General features: G+C 45.6%; 1 protein-coding gene across 6 annotated transcripts in view; it reads left to right on the top strand.

The window, feature by feature from the left end:
* Positions 1 to 1,184: 1,184 nt before the first annotated feature.
* The window catches only part of FOXP1 (forkhead box P1), a 590,013-nt gene continuing 573,720 nt past the window's right edge, over positions 1,185 to 17,477 (top strand). For all 6 annotated transcript variants that reach the window (XM_061197147.1, XM_061197146.1, XM_061197151.1 and 3 more), the window contains exons 1-2: positions 1,185 to 1,367; positions 3,277 to 3,421. The gene's annotated coding sequence lies outside the window, so the exon portion shown is untranslated. The remainder of the gene's footprint in view (positions 1,368 to 3,276; positions 3,422 to 17,477) is intronic.

Genomic DNA, 17,477 nt, shown 5'->3' with positions numbered 1-17,477 from the left:
TGATTGACATGCTAGCCCCCTGGGCGTTTTCCTAAGAGAAACCATGGCAAGAACACAGCTCCCGACGCAGCCACTTTCGCCTAAAGTGGATCTAACTACACATTCCTGCAGTGACTCTGACAAGGAAGTTGGGGGGGGAAGCGTCCCACATTACACTCTCCTGATTCAGAAATACAGGGGGGGAAAAAAACCCCTCACTGGCGGGTTTCTATTTCTTGCAAACAGGGGTTTGTCCTTCTGTTGAACTTTCACCTCCCGAACTCGCCTTCTTTCATTGGACAAAGTGCAGAAAGAAAGAGGAGAGACCGAGGGAGGACGGGAGAGAAGGAGAAAGGGGGTTGAAAACACCACCCCACCTCCCCCTCCTTCAACTGTCACTGATGGCAAAACACTTTCACTTTTAACTGGAGGAAACTCACATGCTTGTCTTTCCTCTCCCCTTCCTTCTGTATTTTTAGCTCAGAAACCAAGCAAATAGCCATCGCATTCCCATCTTTGTCCCTAGTTGTTAACACTCTCCCTCTCGTTTTTTTCCGGTGTCTGAATGGGCGCCCCTTTCCCCATCTTCTGAGGAATCCCCCTCCCCCATGCCCCTCATTTTCCAGGTCTTTCTTGCCTGATCCCTCTTTTGCCAGGGACTGCTCTGGCGTTGCCTTCCTCTCTCTGGTCTGCGGGGCTCTGCCTCCCTCTCCTCGTCCCCATCTAGCCTGGACACCCCTCACTCCCACCCCCCTGTTCCCCTTGCCCCCAGTCCCCGCCCCACCCCCTTGGCAACTGCGATTTTTTTTCTTTTCTTTTCTTTTTTTTTTTTTTGCTGCGAGCCTTGTTGTTTACCCAGCAGGTGGATGTGACGTCAGGGACGCACAACAGCAAAAAATAACAACATCTCCCTCCGCGACGTGTTGGCCTCTCGCGCGCCTTATTTATTTATTTGTTCCGGGAGGCCGGGGGAGGGGGGGTGGGTGCCAGCGCCCGAGTGGCTCGGGGAAGGGGGGCGAGCCGGCTCGCGCTCCGGGGGTGGCTTGGGGGTGCGTAAGATGGAGAAGGGGCCCCGGCCGCAGCCCAGGGGGCGGGCGGGAGAGCGCCCCCGGCCCGACGTCGCCCGCGCCTCTGCCGCCGCCGCCGCCGCTGGCGCTGGCTGGGCTCCGGAAAGCTAGTCCGGAGCGGAGGAATCTATTGTTATTTATTGTGTGGCGGTTGCATGCTGTACTCGCGGCGGCCCGGCCCTCGCCCGGGAGTGCGTGTGTGTGCGCGCGTGTGTGCGCGAGTGAGTGTGTGCGCGGGGGTGCGCGCGCGGGCGGGAGTGGGCGCGCGCGGGGAAAGGCCCGAAAACACCTTAGTTTGCACCGAGAGACCATTTGCAGCGGGTGAGTTTGTATTTTTCCATTTCTGCTCCACTTTTTCCCAAGCCGCCTCCTGCCTTGTTTCCGACCACTTTAAACAACAACAACAACAACAAAAAAAAAAAAAAAAAAAAAAAGAAAAAGAAAGAAAGAAAAAAGGAAAAAAAAAAACTTCTTCCCATCTCCCGGCTCCACGTGCATCTCCCCCAGCCCTCCCCAGAGGCAGCCTCTCTCTCCCCCGGGTCGGGGCCCGGGCTCCCGGGTGGCTGGGGGCTGCGAGCTGGCGCGGGGGGCGGTAGAGGCGACTCCGGCGGCGCCCGCACTCTTGGGTGCATTTCCATAAGTCAAATGGCGGGGGGGGGGGGTGCTGCGGCGGCAGCGGCGAGGAGGCGATCTCTCCTTCACCTCGGCCCCTTCACGCGTCGCTCTGAGCTCTCCACGGTTGCAGCGGGGAGAGGAATCGAGAATCCCAGGCCGCCTGGCGCAACTTTCGGTGTCCGGCGTCGGGGTGCCTGCCCAGGAGCCGGGCGGGCGCGGGGCGCGGGGCCCGGGGTCGGGTCCGCGGCGGGAGGGGGCGCGCGCTGGGTGCCTCTGGAGCCCGAAGTTTGGACTTGGAGCAAACTTTTCCCCTTCGCTCTCCACGAGTGTTTGCCCCCTCGGTGCCCCGGGCTGCTCCGCGGGCCTCAGCGGAATGACTGGGAACGTCTGCGCCCTAGGCCCCGCGGCTGGGGACGTCTCCGGTGCCACGCACGCCGTGCCCCGGACTCGGCGGCGGGGGCACTCCTCTGCCGCACCCCGGAGCCCAGAAAACACACACACACCCGCGCACCTCCAGCTAGACACGTACCCCCTCGCGCGCTCGGCCCGGCGAACCCAGCCTCCCCGCGAGGGATCCGAGGCCGCCGTGGCCAGCTCGGCGGTTGGGAGTGGGAGCAGGGTGCGCTGCGGGGAGTCGCGGCGCCCGGATTCCTCTCCGCTGCACCACACGCACTTTCTGGGTGTACGTCCCTTTTAAGCCTGGGGAACGGGGGCTTTCCCAAGTCCCGATCTGTCTTGAGACGTGCGCGAGTCGCCGAGACCCTTCGGCCCTGTCCCGGCGGCCGATGGCTCTCCGTTCCTCTGCTGTGCGCCGCCTTCCTCCCGGGCTCCCCGCGCTCCATTCCTGCCCCGCAGAGAGGATTCAGCTGAGCCAGCCGGCGAGCCGGGCGGGTGTGCGCTTCGGGTGGGGACCGCGGTGGCGGCGCCGGGAGCCGGAGGAGTTTGCCAGTTGCCGCGGGGTCGCGGTCATTCGCTGCCTCCGCCTCCCCTCGCCTCCGCCTCCCGCCCCCCTCCTCCCCAGATACGGCCGCGCTCGGAAACTTTGATTCCTTCTTCTTTTTGGCCCTCGGCTAGTCCCCCTCCCCACCTGTTGTGAGCTCCGCCTCGGTCCCCGGAGACTGGCGGTGACACACGCGGGCGCCGGGGAGCTTCGCGCCCAGAAACAAAGTCTCAGGCCCCCCCTCCCAAGTGTTTGCTTCGAAATCGCTGCCTGCAACCCGCCCCCCCCACCCCCGATTGCGGCGCAGCTCCCGCCCCCTGTGAGAATAAGGACTAAATAAACAGTTGTAACTCCAAACCTTGCGCCTGCGATCGTATCCCTATTCCACCCCCTCCCCCTTTCCTCCCCCCTCCTTTTTTGTTGTTGCAACTTTGTAAGATCCCGGGGAAGGTGCTGAGACTTCGGCTCGGGCCGATTTCCCGGTCTCGGGATCCTTGCAGGGAATCCCTGGGCCACATCCTCTCTTCCCTCCACGCGCGCTCGCGGGTCCTTCGAGCCCGCCGCCCTCTCGGTCTTGGCCCCCCAGGCTACTCATTTATCCCGCCCTACTCAGTTCCCCCCAACCTGCACCGGGAAGATTTGCTGAGGGTCGCCCCGGTTTCTTGTCGACCGCAGAACCCGAAAGTTTGCAAGAAGAAGATAGCGCGCGGCGAGCAAGCGGGCAAGGGGCAGCGGCTGCGGCGCCGGGGACCATGGTGCTGCCGGCGCCTCCTCCGCGGGCGTGAAGGCGGCACTCCCACTCCCTCCCCGGACTCCGCGGGTAAGTCGAGGCGGCCGCGGGCGGGGGCGGGAGGGCCGGGGATACCCTAGAGCTTCGGGCTGTACCCGGGGGCTCTCTGCGCCCAAAGCCCCAGCATGGGCGGCGCGAGCGCAGCGATCTGGCGCCGGAGCCACGAAATGTGCCCATCCTCAAGCCGGTAGGTGCTTTGAAATACTGGACTTTCTCCTTTTTTCCTCTTTTCTTTCCGAAATCCGAAAATCTGGAGATCAAAGTTTAGCATGGAGTGTAAAGTGCTCTGATAAAATATGATGACATCCCTCGCTCCCCTTCTCACCCCCCCCCCCCTTTTAACTGTTAATTATTTCCAAGTCATTGTGTCCAAATACCCTTGCCGGGCTGATTACAAAGTGTATTGATTTAGTCTGGGCTCATCCTACACGTTCGTCTTAATTCCTTTTCCTTTTGCTAGACCAGAAAACCCGAAATGAAACTTATTTTCTTCCTCTGAGCCCCGCCCCCCTCCCCCCCAGCCCTCATCTGTGAGGCATGGGCAGAATAATGGAATTAATGTAAACATTTAATTTGGTTGCATTTGAGCTTTTCCAGCCCATTTATGAGGGGCTGGTGTTGCTCTCATGTCCGGTCACAGGTATTTTCCAAGTTCGGGTTTCCCTTTTTGTTTCTGCTCTTTAGACAGGAAGGTTGGAGGGCCATTCTGTATTCCCCCTGAAAGGAGTCTACACATTGAAACCGTCTACACTTTACCTTTGGTTGTCCGTAGGCTTCAGGATTTAGGGCTGGCACAATAGCTGAGTTGAGAAAACCTGAGGAATAGTTAAGAGATTTTTCTCCTGCTGGAAATACATTGAAGAATATTTCCAAATTTTTACCTTTCATCTCCCTTCCCCTCGTTTTTTCCACACTGAGAATCAATTTAGGGGGAGATGTCTTAACTAGAATTTGAAGAGAAATGGTAAGAGTTCAGGTGTTTCTTACCAAGGGTTATCCTGTATAATTGAGACACAGGAGTTCCTATGATTTTTGGTTCCAGAGAGAAATGTATTGAATCTTTTTGAGAATTCCACTAGAGTTTTGATTCTCAAAGTGAAAATGCCCATCTCTTAAAGGCCAGGAAAAGAAAATTGGGCTCACAGTTTCAGAGATCAGGAATGAGTCTTTTCCATCTCTGACTTCCCTGCTTGAAAGGTCTCATAATTAAAGAGTATTAAAAATATTAAAAGGAACTCAACTAGTTACCATTCAAAAGGTGTTCGCTAAAATCTCACTGCAAAGGGGGAAAAAAGGCTTAACATCTTGTCACTGGCTGCACCCCACTTCACCCCCCCTTAGTCTTTGGATTAGTCATTGTATGAGAGGGAGAAAAAAAAATCAGTTTTTTTTTTTTTTTGGAAAAGTAAAGTAAACAGCCTCCAACTGCTGAACCTTGACAACCCAAATTAAGGAAGCAGGAGAGATCAAACAGAACTGCTGCTGGGTTGTTGTCAGGAGCTCTACACGGAGAACCCTGGACGATTCGATCAAGCAGCAAAGCTATATATTCACTAATGCAGAAATGGACCATTGCAAATGCTGATCTTTGTTGTGCAAGCAGAGGCTTGCTTGGAAGGAAATATTCAGCCCCTCTACAGGCAGCATTTGAGTTCCTTATAGATGCTGAGTAGCTAAACGGGTTATTTTTATAATGCATTCTTATTTATGAAGAGAATGTACCCAAAAGGGCATTAAAAGGATAGTAAGTCTTCTAGAGGTTGTCTTGCTACCCAGAACTGTGCAGTGGAATTCTTTTTTACCAACATTAGACTCCTACACTAGAGTTAGATAACGTTTTCTCACATCAAGTTTAGAAGATCTGCCTTGTCAGGGAAGCCAAGGTTTTGTATGTGAGGGTTTAAATCTGATGTGAAGCTCAAAAAAAAAAAAAAAAATCAAAAAAAAAAAAAAATCCCTGGTGATGAAGTTTTGTGTCAGCCCACTCTTGGAATTTAAAAAGGCGAGAGGGAGCATTCTCCAGATTAGACATAACCTCTTTTTTTAGATTGACATTCAGCATGACCACGTTGCTACTTTTATTCAAGTTCTCTGTAACTTGTCCTTGCTTGTTGTCTAGGAAAATTTAACTGCTTTACATTTTTAAAGGGAGTAGTAACAGTAATTACTTTAGCATTTTGTTTTCACAGGTTTATCAAAGTATAATGAAAGAAACATCAACTTTTCAAATTAACTGCCTCAAATTAAGGGGGTTGTATTGCTGGAGACCTGTGAAAGATGTTGTGTTTATATTTAAATGCTGGAGTATAAACTGTAACACTTTTTTTTAAGCTATAAACTATCCCCAAATTAAATGTCATTTCAAATTAAGTAGAACAAAGTAGGAAAAAGGACAACTGAACACACAGAGAAGAATAAAAATAATTGTCATTGAAGGATTGCATTTGTAACGAACAAATGTCAATCACATAGTAAGCACTTTGTGTTTTTTTAAGTCAGTTTCATAACCAGAGTGCCCAACATGTTTCAAAGTCTGTAGCTTTTATTGGATATACCTTTTATTGTATCATTAAACAATGTGAGTTAAACATACACATGGATGCTATTAGGCAATTTTCTGCAATATGTAATGTTTTTTAAAAAGCTGTAAATACTTTCTAGTTAAATCATTTGTACCAACAATAACAAAAGTTAACTGGGTTAATGTTGAGCCTGGGCATGGTTTTCTGTTACTAAGTTTTTTCCTTGCTTCCTTGCTTCTCTTAAGACTCTAGCCCCGGCCTTTGCATTCGGAGGCTCTACCGAAGGATATATGTCTGTTCTCAGCAGTTGTTTAAATTAACAGAAGAATTGTGATATTTCCGCAACAAATATATTTATACCCCGCACGTCCAGTGCCAACATAAAGGAAGAGAAGGGAGAATAGAGCCGATGTGACAACTTATTTTGAACCCAGCTTCCTCTTTGCAGCCTGTCTTATTATGCTGTTGATTTGGTTTTCAGGTTTTAGTTAAGATGCAAACTCACTTTCGAAATGTTATCTTGTAAAGAGTCTGCATCCCGCAAACGTGTGTGTGTTCAATTTAGGTGTTCTAAAGTACCGATTACTTTTCGGTGGGGACGCCAAGAATATTTACAGGGCATTGCAAGGATTCTGTCTTTTAAAAATAATCTGAGGTACCCGTTAATAAAATTTAAATAGATTGCAGGCTGTCAGAAAATAGTATAAATTTTGTTTATGATTCAGTTACTTTAAGGTACTTACATTAAAGAAACTCATTTAACCCCTGACTGAAGAGCATTAAGTGGGGAGGCGAGCCCTCCAAAGAGCTCCTACTGCCCTTTGCTCTCCCGATAATCTTAAATTACTACAATTTAATTGCAACTTCAAGGCACCGAGCAGGAGCTGGTTCTCTATGGCTGAAAAGGGGTTTCCAGAGCATAGCTAGATTTGCACAGGTGGTATTTTTGTTTCTCAAAGAAATTTTTCTGCTTAGGGCTTTTTCTTTTCCTTTCTTATCCTGTTAGGTGTCATACTCCTTTTATAGAATTCCGTCATAGTAAATGTCATTTTTGCTAAGCCAGCAGTATTGTTCTTTTTTTTTAAGTATGTTTTCTGGACCTAGAGTATATAAAGGTCTCCAGCAAGTAGGGGTTTGTCTTCTAAAGAAAATAACCTTAAGAGAGTCATCTGCTGAATAGACAGGTGAACTTTATACACCAGCCAACATGGACTTTTACTATTTGTAGGGGATTTTTTTTTTTTTCTTTAGTTGATGGTAGTCATCCCACCAGGTGATCAAACACTGAGTTTGTAAATTAAGCCAGCAAGCCAAGTAAGTTGGGCTGGTGTGATTTCTAAACGATCTTTCCTGTGCCTTGTTACACTGGTCTGTAGTCACTTTGCCATACGTGTGCCATCCAAGAAACCATCTTAAACTGATTTTTAAAAATCTTTCTCTTCCTTGGTGCTTGGCTGAATTAAGGTTAGAGGTTCCGAAAGCTAGAACGTCAGCGGGCCATGAGATGAGACAAATTCCTGAAACAGGGAAACCTGGCCAAATATGGGGTATCTTATGCATGACACTTGTTTTTTTTTCCCCCTGGGACCCACATAGTTTATTTGGATGTGCATGTGACGATGTGGTTAATGGAAATTAAGCAGATTTGGCTTGTGCTGCCAACCTAAAAATAAATGTTGTGAGGAACGTTTGATTTCAAGAAGTGCTTTGGTTTTGCATCCCATAGATAATGTTCTTGCAATAATGGCTGCCAAGGCTGGTATTCTGGAAAGAGGAAGTACAGTGGGGTAAAGCGCATGGCAGTCGGGGAAGACAATTTGACAGTGTTCTTTGTTTCTTTAATAAATTACTTTTATTAATTACAGTCAGTTGGGGCTAAGGCATTTTTCGGGCCTTATTTAGAAGTCAGCTCCCATTCACGAGCAGGTTGTGCCAGAAGCTGCATCCTTTTCCTTGTACTGTTTTACCCAGTCATGAAAATCTCTTGACCGAATTAGCTTGAGGATGTCTCTGCAGGACTTGTGTTTCTTTTTGAAATCCCCCGACACCAGTTTTTAATACATGCCCTGCCTTGTGCACAACAGGTGTTTGGTAGTGATTTTATGGGATCGAAAGTGAGAAAAACATTTCCTACCTAGCCAGCCACTGGGAGAACTGGCTGCCTGAAAGAAAGAATCTGGAACTTGAACATGCATATAGATGGGTTTTTCCGTATGACCCTCCTCATGCTATTTGCTTTTAAAGAAGTGGGGGAGGGGGCTCCATTTTGTGCCTCGATATTTGCCATTAAGTTGTAGTAATTTAAGACTATTGGGAGAGTGCAAAGGGCAGTGGAAGCTTTTTAGTGGTCTTGACGCTTGAAGCTGCTCACGTGTGGGGTTAAATTAGTTTCTTCAATCTGAGTACTTAAAGTAACTAAATCGTAAACAAAATTTATATTAGATCCTGACAACTAATAATCTATTTAAATTACATTAGAATATCTGGACAAAAATTTAATTAAAGACAGAAGTACTGTCAAGCCCTGTAAATGTCTTGACAGGTCTACTCAATTGGAACTGATATCACGAAATATTTACATATGTCTGGTGTGTTCAGGAACATCTCGGCAGGGCCTGTGCAAAGCTAATTGCACTTTCTTTCCAAATCACATTTTCAATAAAATAGGTTTTTTGTTTTTTTTTTTTAAATAAGGGAGCATGAACACATACAAAATTGTGTTCAAGTGTTCTGTTTACTATTTAGTTCTCTCTACTCAGGACCCCTCTCAGATGAGTTTATTTCCTCTAACTGCTGCTAATTCAGACACAAAGCTGAAATGGAGGAATCACTGATTAGAAAGCTCGTGTCATTCTGTTTTGTTTCAGCAGTTTGAAAATATCTGGGGCTAGCATGTTGGAGGACAATTTGCTCAGGGGAGAAAAATGGACCTGAACCTGGCATTATTGGGTCCCTGTTTGTATTAAATAGAAGATAGGATGGGACAAAGATGTTTTCCTGAATTTTATTTTTGGATACAGACTTACTTATTAGTAGTAATTCACGTGGACGTTCACAGTTTGCCAGATTCTCTGGTTTTAGCTAATTCTGTGATCAGCTTTATTGGCTAGGACACTGAATAACAGTTCTAGCATCAACTCAAAAGCAGAATTTCCGAGGTTTCCTTTTCTCCCTCCTGGCTCTGCAATTGAATCATAATGTGACTTTTCTCGCTTCTGGTTCCTTGTCTTCGAATTAGGGGGAGTGTTTAAGGTATATTCTTCGAGCTTAAAGATCTAAGGGCACCGGGGCTGTGTAGTTACTCAGACTTTTAAAGACGTTCTTGGTGCTCTCAGGACAGTGATTGCAGCTCCTGGCGGGAGGGAGTGATGTGAGTTTGGCATGAGTTTCTCCTGTCCCAGAGCCTCTCCCCTGAATTGGTGATGCCCCATCAGAGGAGCTGGAGGCTTCCTCTCCCGGGGACAGGTGAGCACAGAGGTGGAGGCGGATGCTCCTATGCGAAGTGGAAGAGGGTTGTTGGTGGTCCGAGTTCAGCACGTTTCAAAGCGAGTTCCCATGCTCACCTGCTTCCAGGTCATTGTGTGTTTGTGCGTGTGTACATGTTAGGGGGGATTTATTAAAACACAGATCCTTCGATCAGAACTTCTGCAGACTGACGTGCGAATGTGCATTGTTCACAAATCTCCCCTGGGGTAATTCTGATGCACACTAAACAGAGACCCATGGACCAAGTGATTTCTGCTCCTAAAGATTGTGGAACTGAAATCTTTATCTTCACTTGGATTTTACCGACTAATTTTTTGTTTTATCTTGAGCCCTGTGTTCTTTTTAATGTGTTTGGATTCCTATTAAGAATCAAAGCTGGTGGTTTTTAAGTATGCACGAGGATTGGAATCGCAGCAGAGCTGTCATTCCAAACACAGACGTAGTCGCATTGTGCCTGGATGTGCCATATCGGGGGTGGGGGGGGGCAGCCTTTGCATTTCTGAATAGCTCCCCGTGTGATTCTGATGCCCACCGAAGTGGGAGAACTGGACTCCTCAAAGATCAGCATTGGAGGAATCTTACAGCTCTTCTTAAGGGTTTAACTTTACTGTTTGGACTTCATGAAACCTAAGAAAGGAATATGGGTTCCCTTTCCAGAGTCAAGCACCAAAAGAAACATTAGATACTTAGAGAAATAGAGGCAGAACAAGAGCCTCACAGTTCAGCTGAGTGGTAGAAACAACGTGGCACATCGGTCGTTCTCACCAAGTACCAGACATTTCTTTTCAAATTATGCCTCGCTTGCCTCCATGTTTCCAATGGGCGTTGTCATGTTGTAGCTACCAATGAGTGTCAGATGGCTTGCTGGAATTTTTTTTTCTCCAAGTATTTCATCTTAATTTAAAAATCTGAACTGTTTACCCATTAGATTAACCCTGCTGGCATAAGTACGTTGATTTCCCTAGGCATCTTGGGAAATTCTCTCTCATTGTATGTGATGGGGCCTGCAGGAATATTGATGGAAGTAGCCTCACCAAGGATGCCACACAAATAAAGCAAGCAGAATCCTAAGACGAATGCATCCTCCAAGATTATGAGAATAAAGGAAGATAAAATGCTAAGGAGGCTTGTTTAACTATTCAGGGCTTCAGCTGAAGATCTCTCCACTAGGATCAAAAGAGTTATTTAAATAAAAGTTGTATAGACGTTTTTCATCTGTATTAGTAATGTGCCTTTTGAAGTTACCCAGCAATAAAGTGTTGGTCCAAAATGCCCTCACCTAAAGTAAAAAATAAAAAATTGCCACTTGACTTTGGGTGTGGCTTCATTTTAATAGATACCAAAAAGTTGGCAATTGTTTCTATGTTTCGAACTTCACAGTTGCTTGGGCTCTAGGTTTGGGTGGCATTTGGAATATCCCTGTAATACAAAGTTCTTTTATTTCTGTTCAGACCCTGAAGGGCTTAAAAAACAATCTCTGATGGGCCAAGTTTTAAAACTAGAGTGTCTCTAACTTTGCATGGAGGGTTTCTATAAAAGATGAAAAACGGGACTGGTTGAAAAAATAGAAAGTGCATCGTCGAGGCTGCATGGTCTTACTACAGCTGTCAGCAGTGGATGAAATCTAAGCGTGACGCTAAATCCCTCTGCCTTGTTTGTTGAAAAGATGTTAATCGTTTCATTAAGAAAGATTAAGTAATTAACTGATTTATCATTAGGGAATCAATGACAGACCCTTTCTAGTGATGTCTTACAGAAATTTTCTAATAGAAAGTTTGCCGCATTTAATTATTTGGAAGAAAGTTAGTTGAACCTTGAGAAGGGGGGGGTTGGGTGGGACCTCTTTAGAGAATATTGCTGTCCACATCCAACTGTCAGTAATTTTGGAGAAGATAGTCTATTACAGTGGCAAATGGTTCAATCTCGGGTTTTCTCTTAGGGGCTTCGTCAGGCGTGTTGTTGCAGACCCGCTGTTTTGCATGCCTTCTCTGGGCTTAGGGAAGGGTTCAGTCACTTAAATGTGTTCATCTTATTTTCTAAATAATGGCTTTTGTTGCAGTATGATGGCCTGTTGACAGTAAACGCGCCGTCCTAACTTGGGTAAGCTTACAACAAATTCTTATACTTGTAGGAGCAAGTCATCCTCACCGCTGACTGGGGGTGCTTCTCCCTTTTGTCTTACTGTCCTTAAGGCAACAGCAGCACAAGGTTTAAATATTTTGGGATGGGGATGGCGTCGTGGATAGGGTGTGTGTGTGCAGGGGAGGAATCAACTCCCCATCTGGCAAAACATTCACCTTAGACCCCTTTGTCCCCAGATCACACATAAGATGTGATTCTAGCTTATTTTTCCTGTGCATGTATTTGCATCAACTCAAAATTTAAAAGATACTTGAAGAGAGATGTCGTTTCTGTGTTTGTTTTTGTTTATTTCAATTAGGAAGCAGGACAGTGGCTTTTACTAGCTACGGAAATCATCTCTGTGTCAGAGAGGACTTTCCCCTGGCAGAGTACGGAGGTGGGAAACTTCTTCAAGGTAGTTGTGAGACTTTGGAAAATGGTGCAAATGGATTTTATATGGGGGTTTTAGTATTGTAACAAGTGCCCCAATTGTTGAATAAAATGCGATGCCTTGGCCTCAAGCACTTTGATCTGTGAGTTGAGAGAGACTTTTGAGGAAAGAAACCTGGCAGATATTTACAAAGCAATTTCTCTTAAAACTATGCGCTTACAGCTTTCGATTTTTGTTATGAAATGTGTAAGACACCAAAAAAGTGTAATTCAGAGAATAATTCAGTGGGCCCCCATGTACCTGCTGCTTAGCTTCAGAAAGAAAGTATTTCTGATCCAGGTTGAAGAGGCTCCTGGCATATCTTAGCCCAATCCTTCTACCCTGGAGGTGACCTCTGCTCTTAGCTGGCTGTTTTCCACCCCATGGCTTTCATTATACTTTTAATACATATGATTGTATTCACCCAAACACAGGGTTTTCTTTTGCGTGTTCAGAATGTGTTTTGATGGTATCCCCCTATTTGTGTTCTTTAGTAACTTGATATTTTTTGTTCAGTACCATTAGTGAAATTCATTCATATGAATACATGTGGCTGTAGTTTATTCATTTTTCCATGTGAACCTTTTAAAGTGCTGAATATTAATTCAAGACAAGCTCTTCACGCTTGAATTTAAAACCCAGCAGCGTTCTGCAGTCCTGTACATTGAAAATGTAGGATGGATGTGAAACTGTCAGTCCTGGCCACGTCTTCATAATATGCTCATTTACCAGTGTTTTTTTGTTTGTTTGTTTTGTTTTGGGGGGGGGAGGGAAAAACTTTAAAGTCAAACGTTTACCAGGGAATTTGATTTCAAAAAAATAATAAATCAAGTGGCTGATCTCGTACATTGAAGGAGAAAAAAAAAAACAACAACAAACAGACGAGGCATTCATTTGAAGGATCCTAGCCATTTTCTCATTCTAATTTTAAAGACTTGGTTTAGAACTTCACAGTTACGTATGCAGGGTAGCAAGTTAAAAAGCGATGTTTAATTAACAGGCACTTTATACTTCTGTATTCTTGTTATGATATAAGCACCTTGTTCTTCAGAGTAGAAAGTGATTTCTGCATATTTTCAAGGACTGGCATCTTTATGGTAAGAAAGCCACATAAATAAAGATATACTTAGATGAAAATCGGAACATGTTTTTAAAATAGTGTGTGTCTCCTTTCAGCTCTGTTATCAAACTTGCTGCCTAAGCCGGAGCTGGTGCTCTGTGATTATGCTAATGACCAAAAGAATCGATGATGCGGAACTATATGAAATCAGTGGTATAATCGGAGAGAGTTATCAGGGTTTTTTTTGTCATTAAATTTAGTGATAAATAATACACTGTTCATTTTGAGCAGAGAGAACATATTTAATTCTGATGTGTACAGAGTATCGATTTAGTTAGGCTTATGGCTGAGTAAAACGATCATCTTTTGTAATTTCAGAGGAAAGATGAAAGGCATTTGTGTCAGCGTGGCTGACTGACTCGGGCCATAGAAATGTTTACCTTCACCAGCCAGGGAAGGGTGGGAAAACTTTTTTTTTCTCCTCCTAGGCAACTTGGATATTTGTACTGACATTTTATTAGGAATATCAGGTACTCAGTAAATAGCATAAATGACTGGGGATGTTAAACAAAATGAGTGTAAAGGTAGATAGTGTTTCCCTCAAGAATGGAGAAAAATATAACAAAGGGGAAATGTTTGGACAACGCTCTTTTTAAAAGGCGGGTGTGTGTTAAACAGGGCCCATTAGAGTCAGTGTTGCCCATTAAACAATGGCTTTAATTTAAAAATTTTTTTGAGTTTCTCATAACAAATAAAGTTATACTTGGCAACGGTTTATTTAAGGAGAAGTCATCCTTGTAACTTAACATCTTTTTCCAGGTTCCTGAAACCTTGGGGGAAAACACTGGTGCCGCCTCCTTTGTTGCAAAGGGGTTTCTAATGCACTTCTCCCTAAAAGACATGCTTCCCTGGGTAGAGTCAGCAGTCCTTTTACTACTGTACAGCAGTACCAAGTGATAAGAGAGAAAATAAAAGAGTAATTAGCTATGTTTTATAGGACGTAAAGAAAGGGTGATGGAAGTCTATAAAAGAAGAAAATCAGATCAAAGGCCGCTGTGATGTTATTTTTTGAAAACGCGGTGTAAAAGCGGCTCTCTTAATAGCAGAGACCCCCATCCTGGCTTGGCCAGCTGTGTTCTGCCATTTTCCTTTCCACAGTCCTGTCCATCCTTGGTTGGGTCTTACCAGCCATACCATCTGCCATTCCAGCGGTGGCCTTTTCGTTGGGAAAGCAGGCCAATTGGGTCAACTTTTGTGATCTGGCAGATGTCCACTGGGAGCTCAGATCAGGTCAGGCTCATTTTTATGTGTGTCCAAAGCCAAGATTTCAACTTGGTGAAAGGCTGTGGAATTTATTTCCCAAAGTGCTGCCCAAACTCTGTTCTTTTTTTCTTCAGCTGCCTCCTTGGGCTGAGATGATTGCTTAATGCTTTTAATTATGCTGGATCCCTCTGTCTTTTCAAACACCTGTGTGTAATTCAGATCATGGGTGGTCACAGAGCCTGGCTCACTGGACAGCTTCGCCTTCAGAATGGGGAAATCCCAAGGAACCTGACCATGGACCGTGTGTTAGGGGGCTGAGTAGAGGCTTAAAAGGATGGAATGTTTCCCTTGAACTTCCATTGTGCCGTGTGAAAGATCCTTAGTCATTGGGTTGGGGCGAGTCTTAGAATGAATACCTCAGAAACAGTGTTTTAAAAAATAAACTCTCATTCATTGCTGGTGGGAATGCAAAATAGTAAGTCACTTTAGAAGACCGTTTGGTGGTTTCTTATAAAACCAAGCTTACTCTCTTAATTGCCAAAACTTGGAAGCAGCCAAGGTGTCCTTCAGTACGTGAATGGATAAATAATAACTATGGTGCATCCAGACAATGGAATGTTATTCAGCACTAAAAAGAAATGAGCAGTTAAGCCGCAAAAAGACATGGAGGGACCTTAAATGCATATTACTAAGTGAAATAAACCAATCTGAAAAGGCTGTATACTGTATGATCCAAATTATATGATATTCTGGAAAAGGCAAAGCTGTGGAGATAATGCAAAGATCAGTGGTTGCAGGGTGGGGGGAGGGATAGACGAATAGACAGAGCTCAGAGGATTTTTAGGGTAGTGAAAATACTCTGTATGATACCGTGATAGTGGATGCATGTCATTGTACATTTGTCCAAACTCATAGAATGTACAACACCAAGAGTGCAGTTGCACACTAGACTACAGTCTAGTGTAGACATCACTTTGATATGCACTGGGAAACTGAAAAATTTATGTGATTTGCTTTATTGTGATACTCGCTTTATTTTGGTGGTCTGGAACTGATCCTGAAATGTCTTTGAGGTGTACCTGTGCTTGGTCTTCCAGTGTATGCATTTATATTTTCTTCCTCTGCAAAGAAACCCCATTTGAAGACAGCACCATCAGGACCAACCTGTCTCTCTGACGTTTGTAACATATATGAGACCAGGGGTACATACAGGCCTCTGGAGCTGTAAGATTTTTCTCTGGATACACGTGTTATACCTGTGTGTGTATACACTTGCGTGTGTACATGTTTGGGAGGTGTATATTGTGAAGGAAATAGGATAAGGTTGAGGATCTGGAATTGAGTTTTAGTGAGTGGTTCAGATTTTCTCAATCCTTCAAGGTTAGAAGTGCATGGGTCCCATTATTTCTCCAGGAAACCCACTAGTGACGTGACATCTTTCCTTTTCCATGGGCTCTGATGGTCGTACTAAGCACATTTTGGTTTGCAGGTTGGAGCATGGATTAGGTGTGAGGTGAAGACTCGCTTGCTGTATGTATTGAATATCAACTTTTGAGAATCTGTGACAACCAAGCCAGGTTACCTAGAGTGTAAATAGCCTGTGAAACACGTTATCTGTAAAAAAAAAAAAAAAAAAAGTGGAAGTAAAATCCAAGTCTCGTGAAACTTTTGAAAATTCAAACATCAAACTAAAAGTGAGAGTGGACCAGCTATGCGATTTGTGGGCCCGGTGCAAAATTAAAATGGGGGGTTCCTTGTGAAATACGGTGAAATATTAAGAATTTCAAGATGGTGACAGCAAAACGTTAAACCAAGTTGGGGCCCTTCAGAGCACGGGGCCCTGTGTGACTGCACAGTTCACACCCCCATGAAGCTGGCCCTGCTTGGGATTCATACACTGTCTTGAAGGGCTTTGCTTTTTTGTACCAAGGTTTCCTCTCCTGCAAGACGAGAGGACAGGGCTGGGACGGACATGGCAGGCTGAGCCTCTCCTGTGCTGCTCGCTCAGCGATCTTGGCTTTCTCTCTATTACTGAACGCAGATTGGGTTGCAAATCCCTGTGAAAGCACATTCCTCTTCCTGGGTTGTAAGATCCATTGAGTGCAAAATACTGGTCATCCCGTGCATGAGGCGTTCTCTGCAGGCGTTTTGCAAGGTCCTGTGAGGGAAGCCAGTCCTGTTCGTGCTGTTCTTTTCCTTCTTTGTCTTTTTCTTCTCTAGGCCTTCTCCCAGTGTCTGGATCCTTTGACTGTACCTTTGCTTCCTGTCACCTTCATTGTTTTCGTTGTCACCCGCCCTTGGCTTCATCCTGGGAGAGACCTGCTGGACCTAACATCTGAAGGCAGCCTCGGAAAAGAGTTTTTGCTCTTGTTAATTTTTAAAATTTATTTATTTTATGTATTTATTTTTGGCTGCGTTGGGTCTTCGTTGCTGCGCGCGGGCTTTCTTCAGTTGCGGTGAGCGGGGTCTACTCTTTGTTGCGGTGCGCGGGCTTCTCATTGCGGTGGCTTCTCTTTGTTGGGGAGCACGGACTCTAGAGGCACGGGCTTCAGTAGTTGTGGCACGTGGGCTTCAGTAGTTGTGGCACGTGGGCTCAGGAGTTGTGGCTCACGGGCTCTAGAGCGCAGGCTCAGTAGTTGTGGCGCACAGGCTTAGTTGCTCCGTGGCATGCGGGATCTTCCAGGTCCAGGGCTCAGACCAGGGCTCAAACCCATGTGTCCTGCATTGGTAGGTGAATTCTTAACCACTGTGCCACCAGGGAAGCCCTAAAGTGTTAATTATTAAACAAGCAGATTCTGTCTGGAGGTGCGTGGGTTGATCGCCTTCAGGAACCGCGGCGAACCAGGCCCTATGTCGTGGAGATGTGATTGGCTCAAGCCGCACAAAATGCAAAATTCGTTTTGTGGCCTGTTGTACTTCTGCTTCAGATGGTCGGAACATCCTTACTGATGAAGATTAAATGCACTTCTCTAAGGCGGTTCAAGTTCAACAGGGTTTGAAAAACAGAAGGGATTTTTTTTTTTCTGCCGTACCAAGTTGTAGAATTTCAACATAATGGGATGACTCTGGAATGTTTTACCTTGGGCCAAGTGGTTTTTGTTCTCTCCTGAAATTCACACGGATCCTCTGCCCCTCGGTAGCTTCGGTGTCCTGAGCGAGTGACTGAGTCTTTGGGACTCAGTGTATGTTAGTGGCAGTGACGGT

Source organism: Eubalaena glacialis, chromosome 7 (assembly GCF_028564815.1).
Source record: "Eubalaena glacialis isolate mEubGla1 chromosome 7, mEubGla1.1.hap2.+ XY, whole genome shotgun sequence".
Classification (NCBI taxonomy): domain Eukaryota; kingdom Metazoa; phylum Chordata; class Mammalia; order Artiodactyla; family Balaenidae; genus Eubalaena; species Eubalaena glacialis.
Note: the sequence above shows the minus strand (reverse complement) of the source record. Positions and strands in the feature narration are given on the sequence as shown.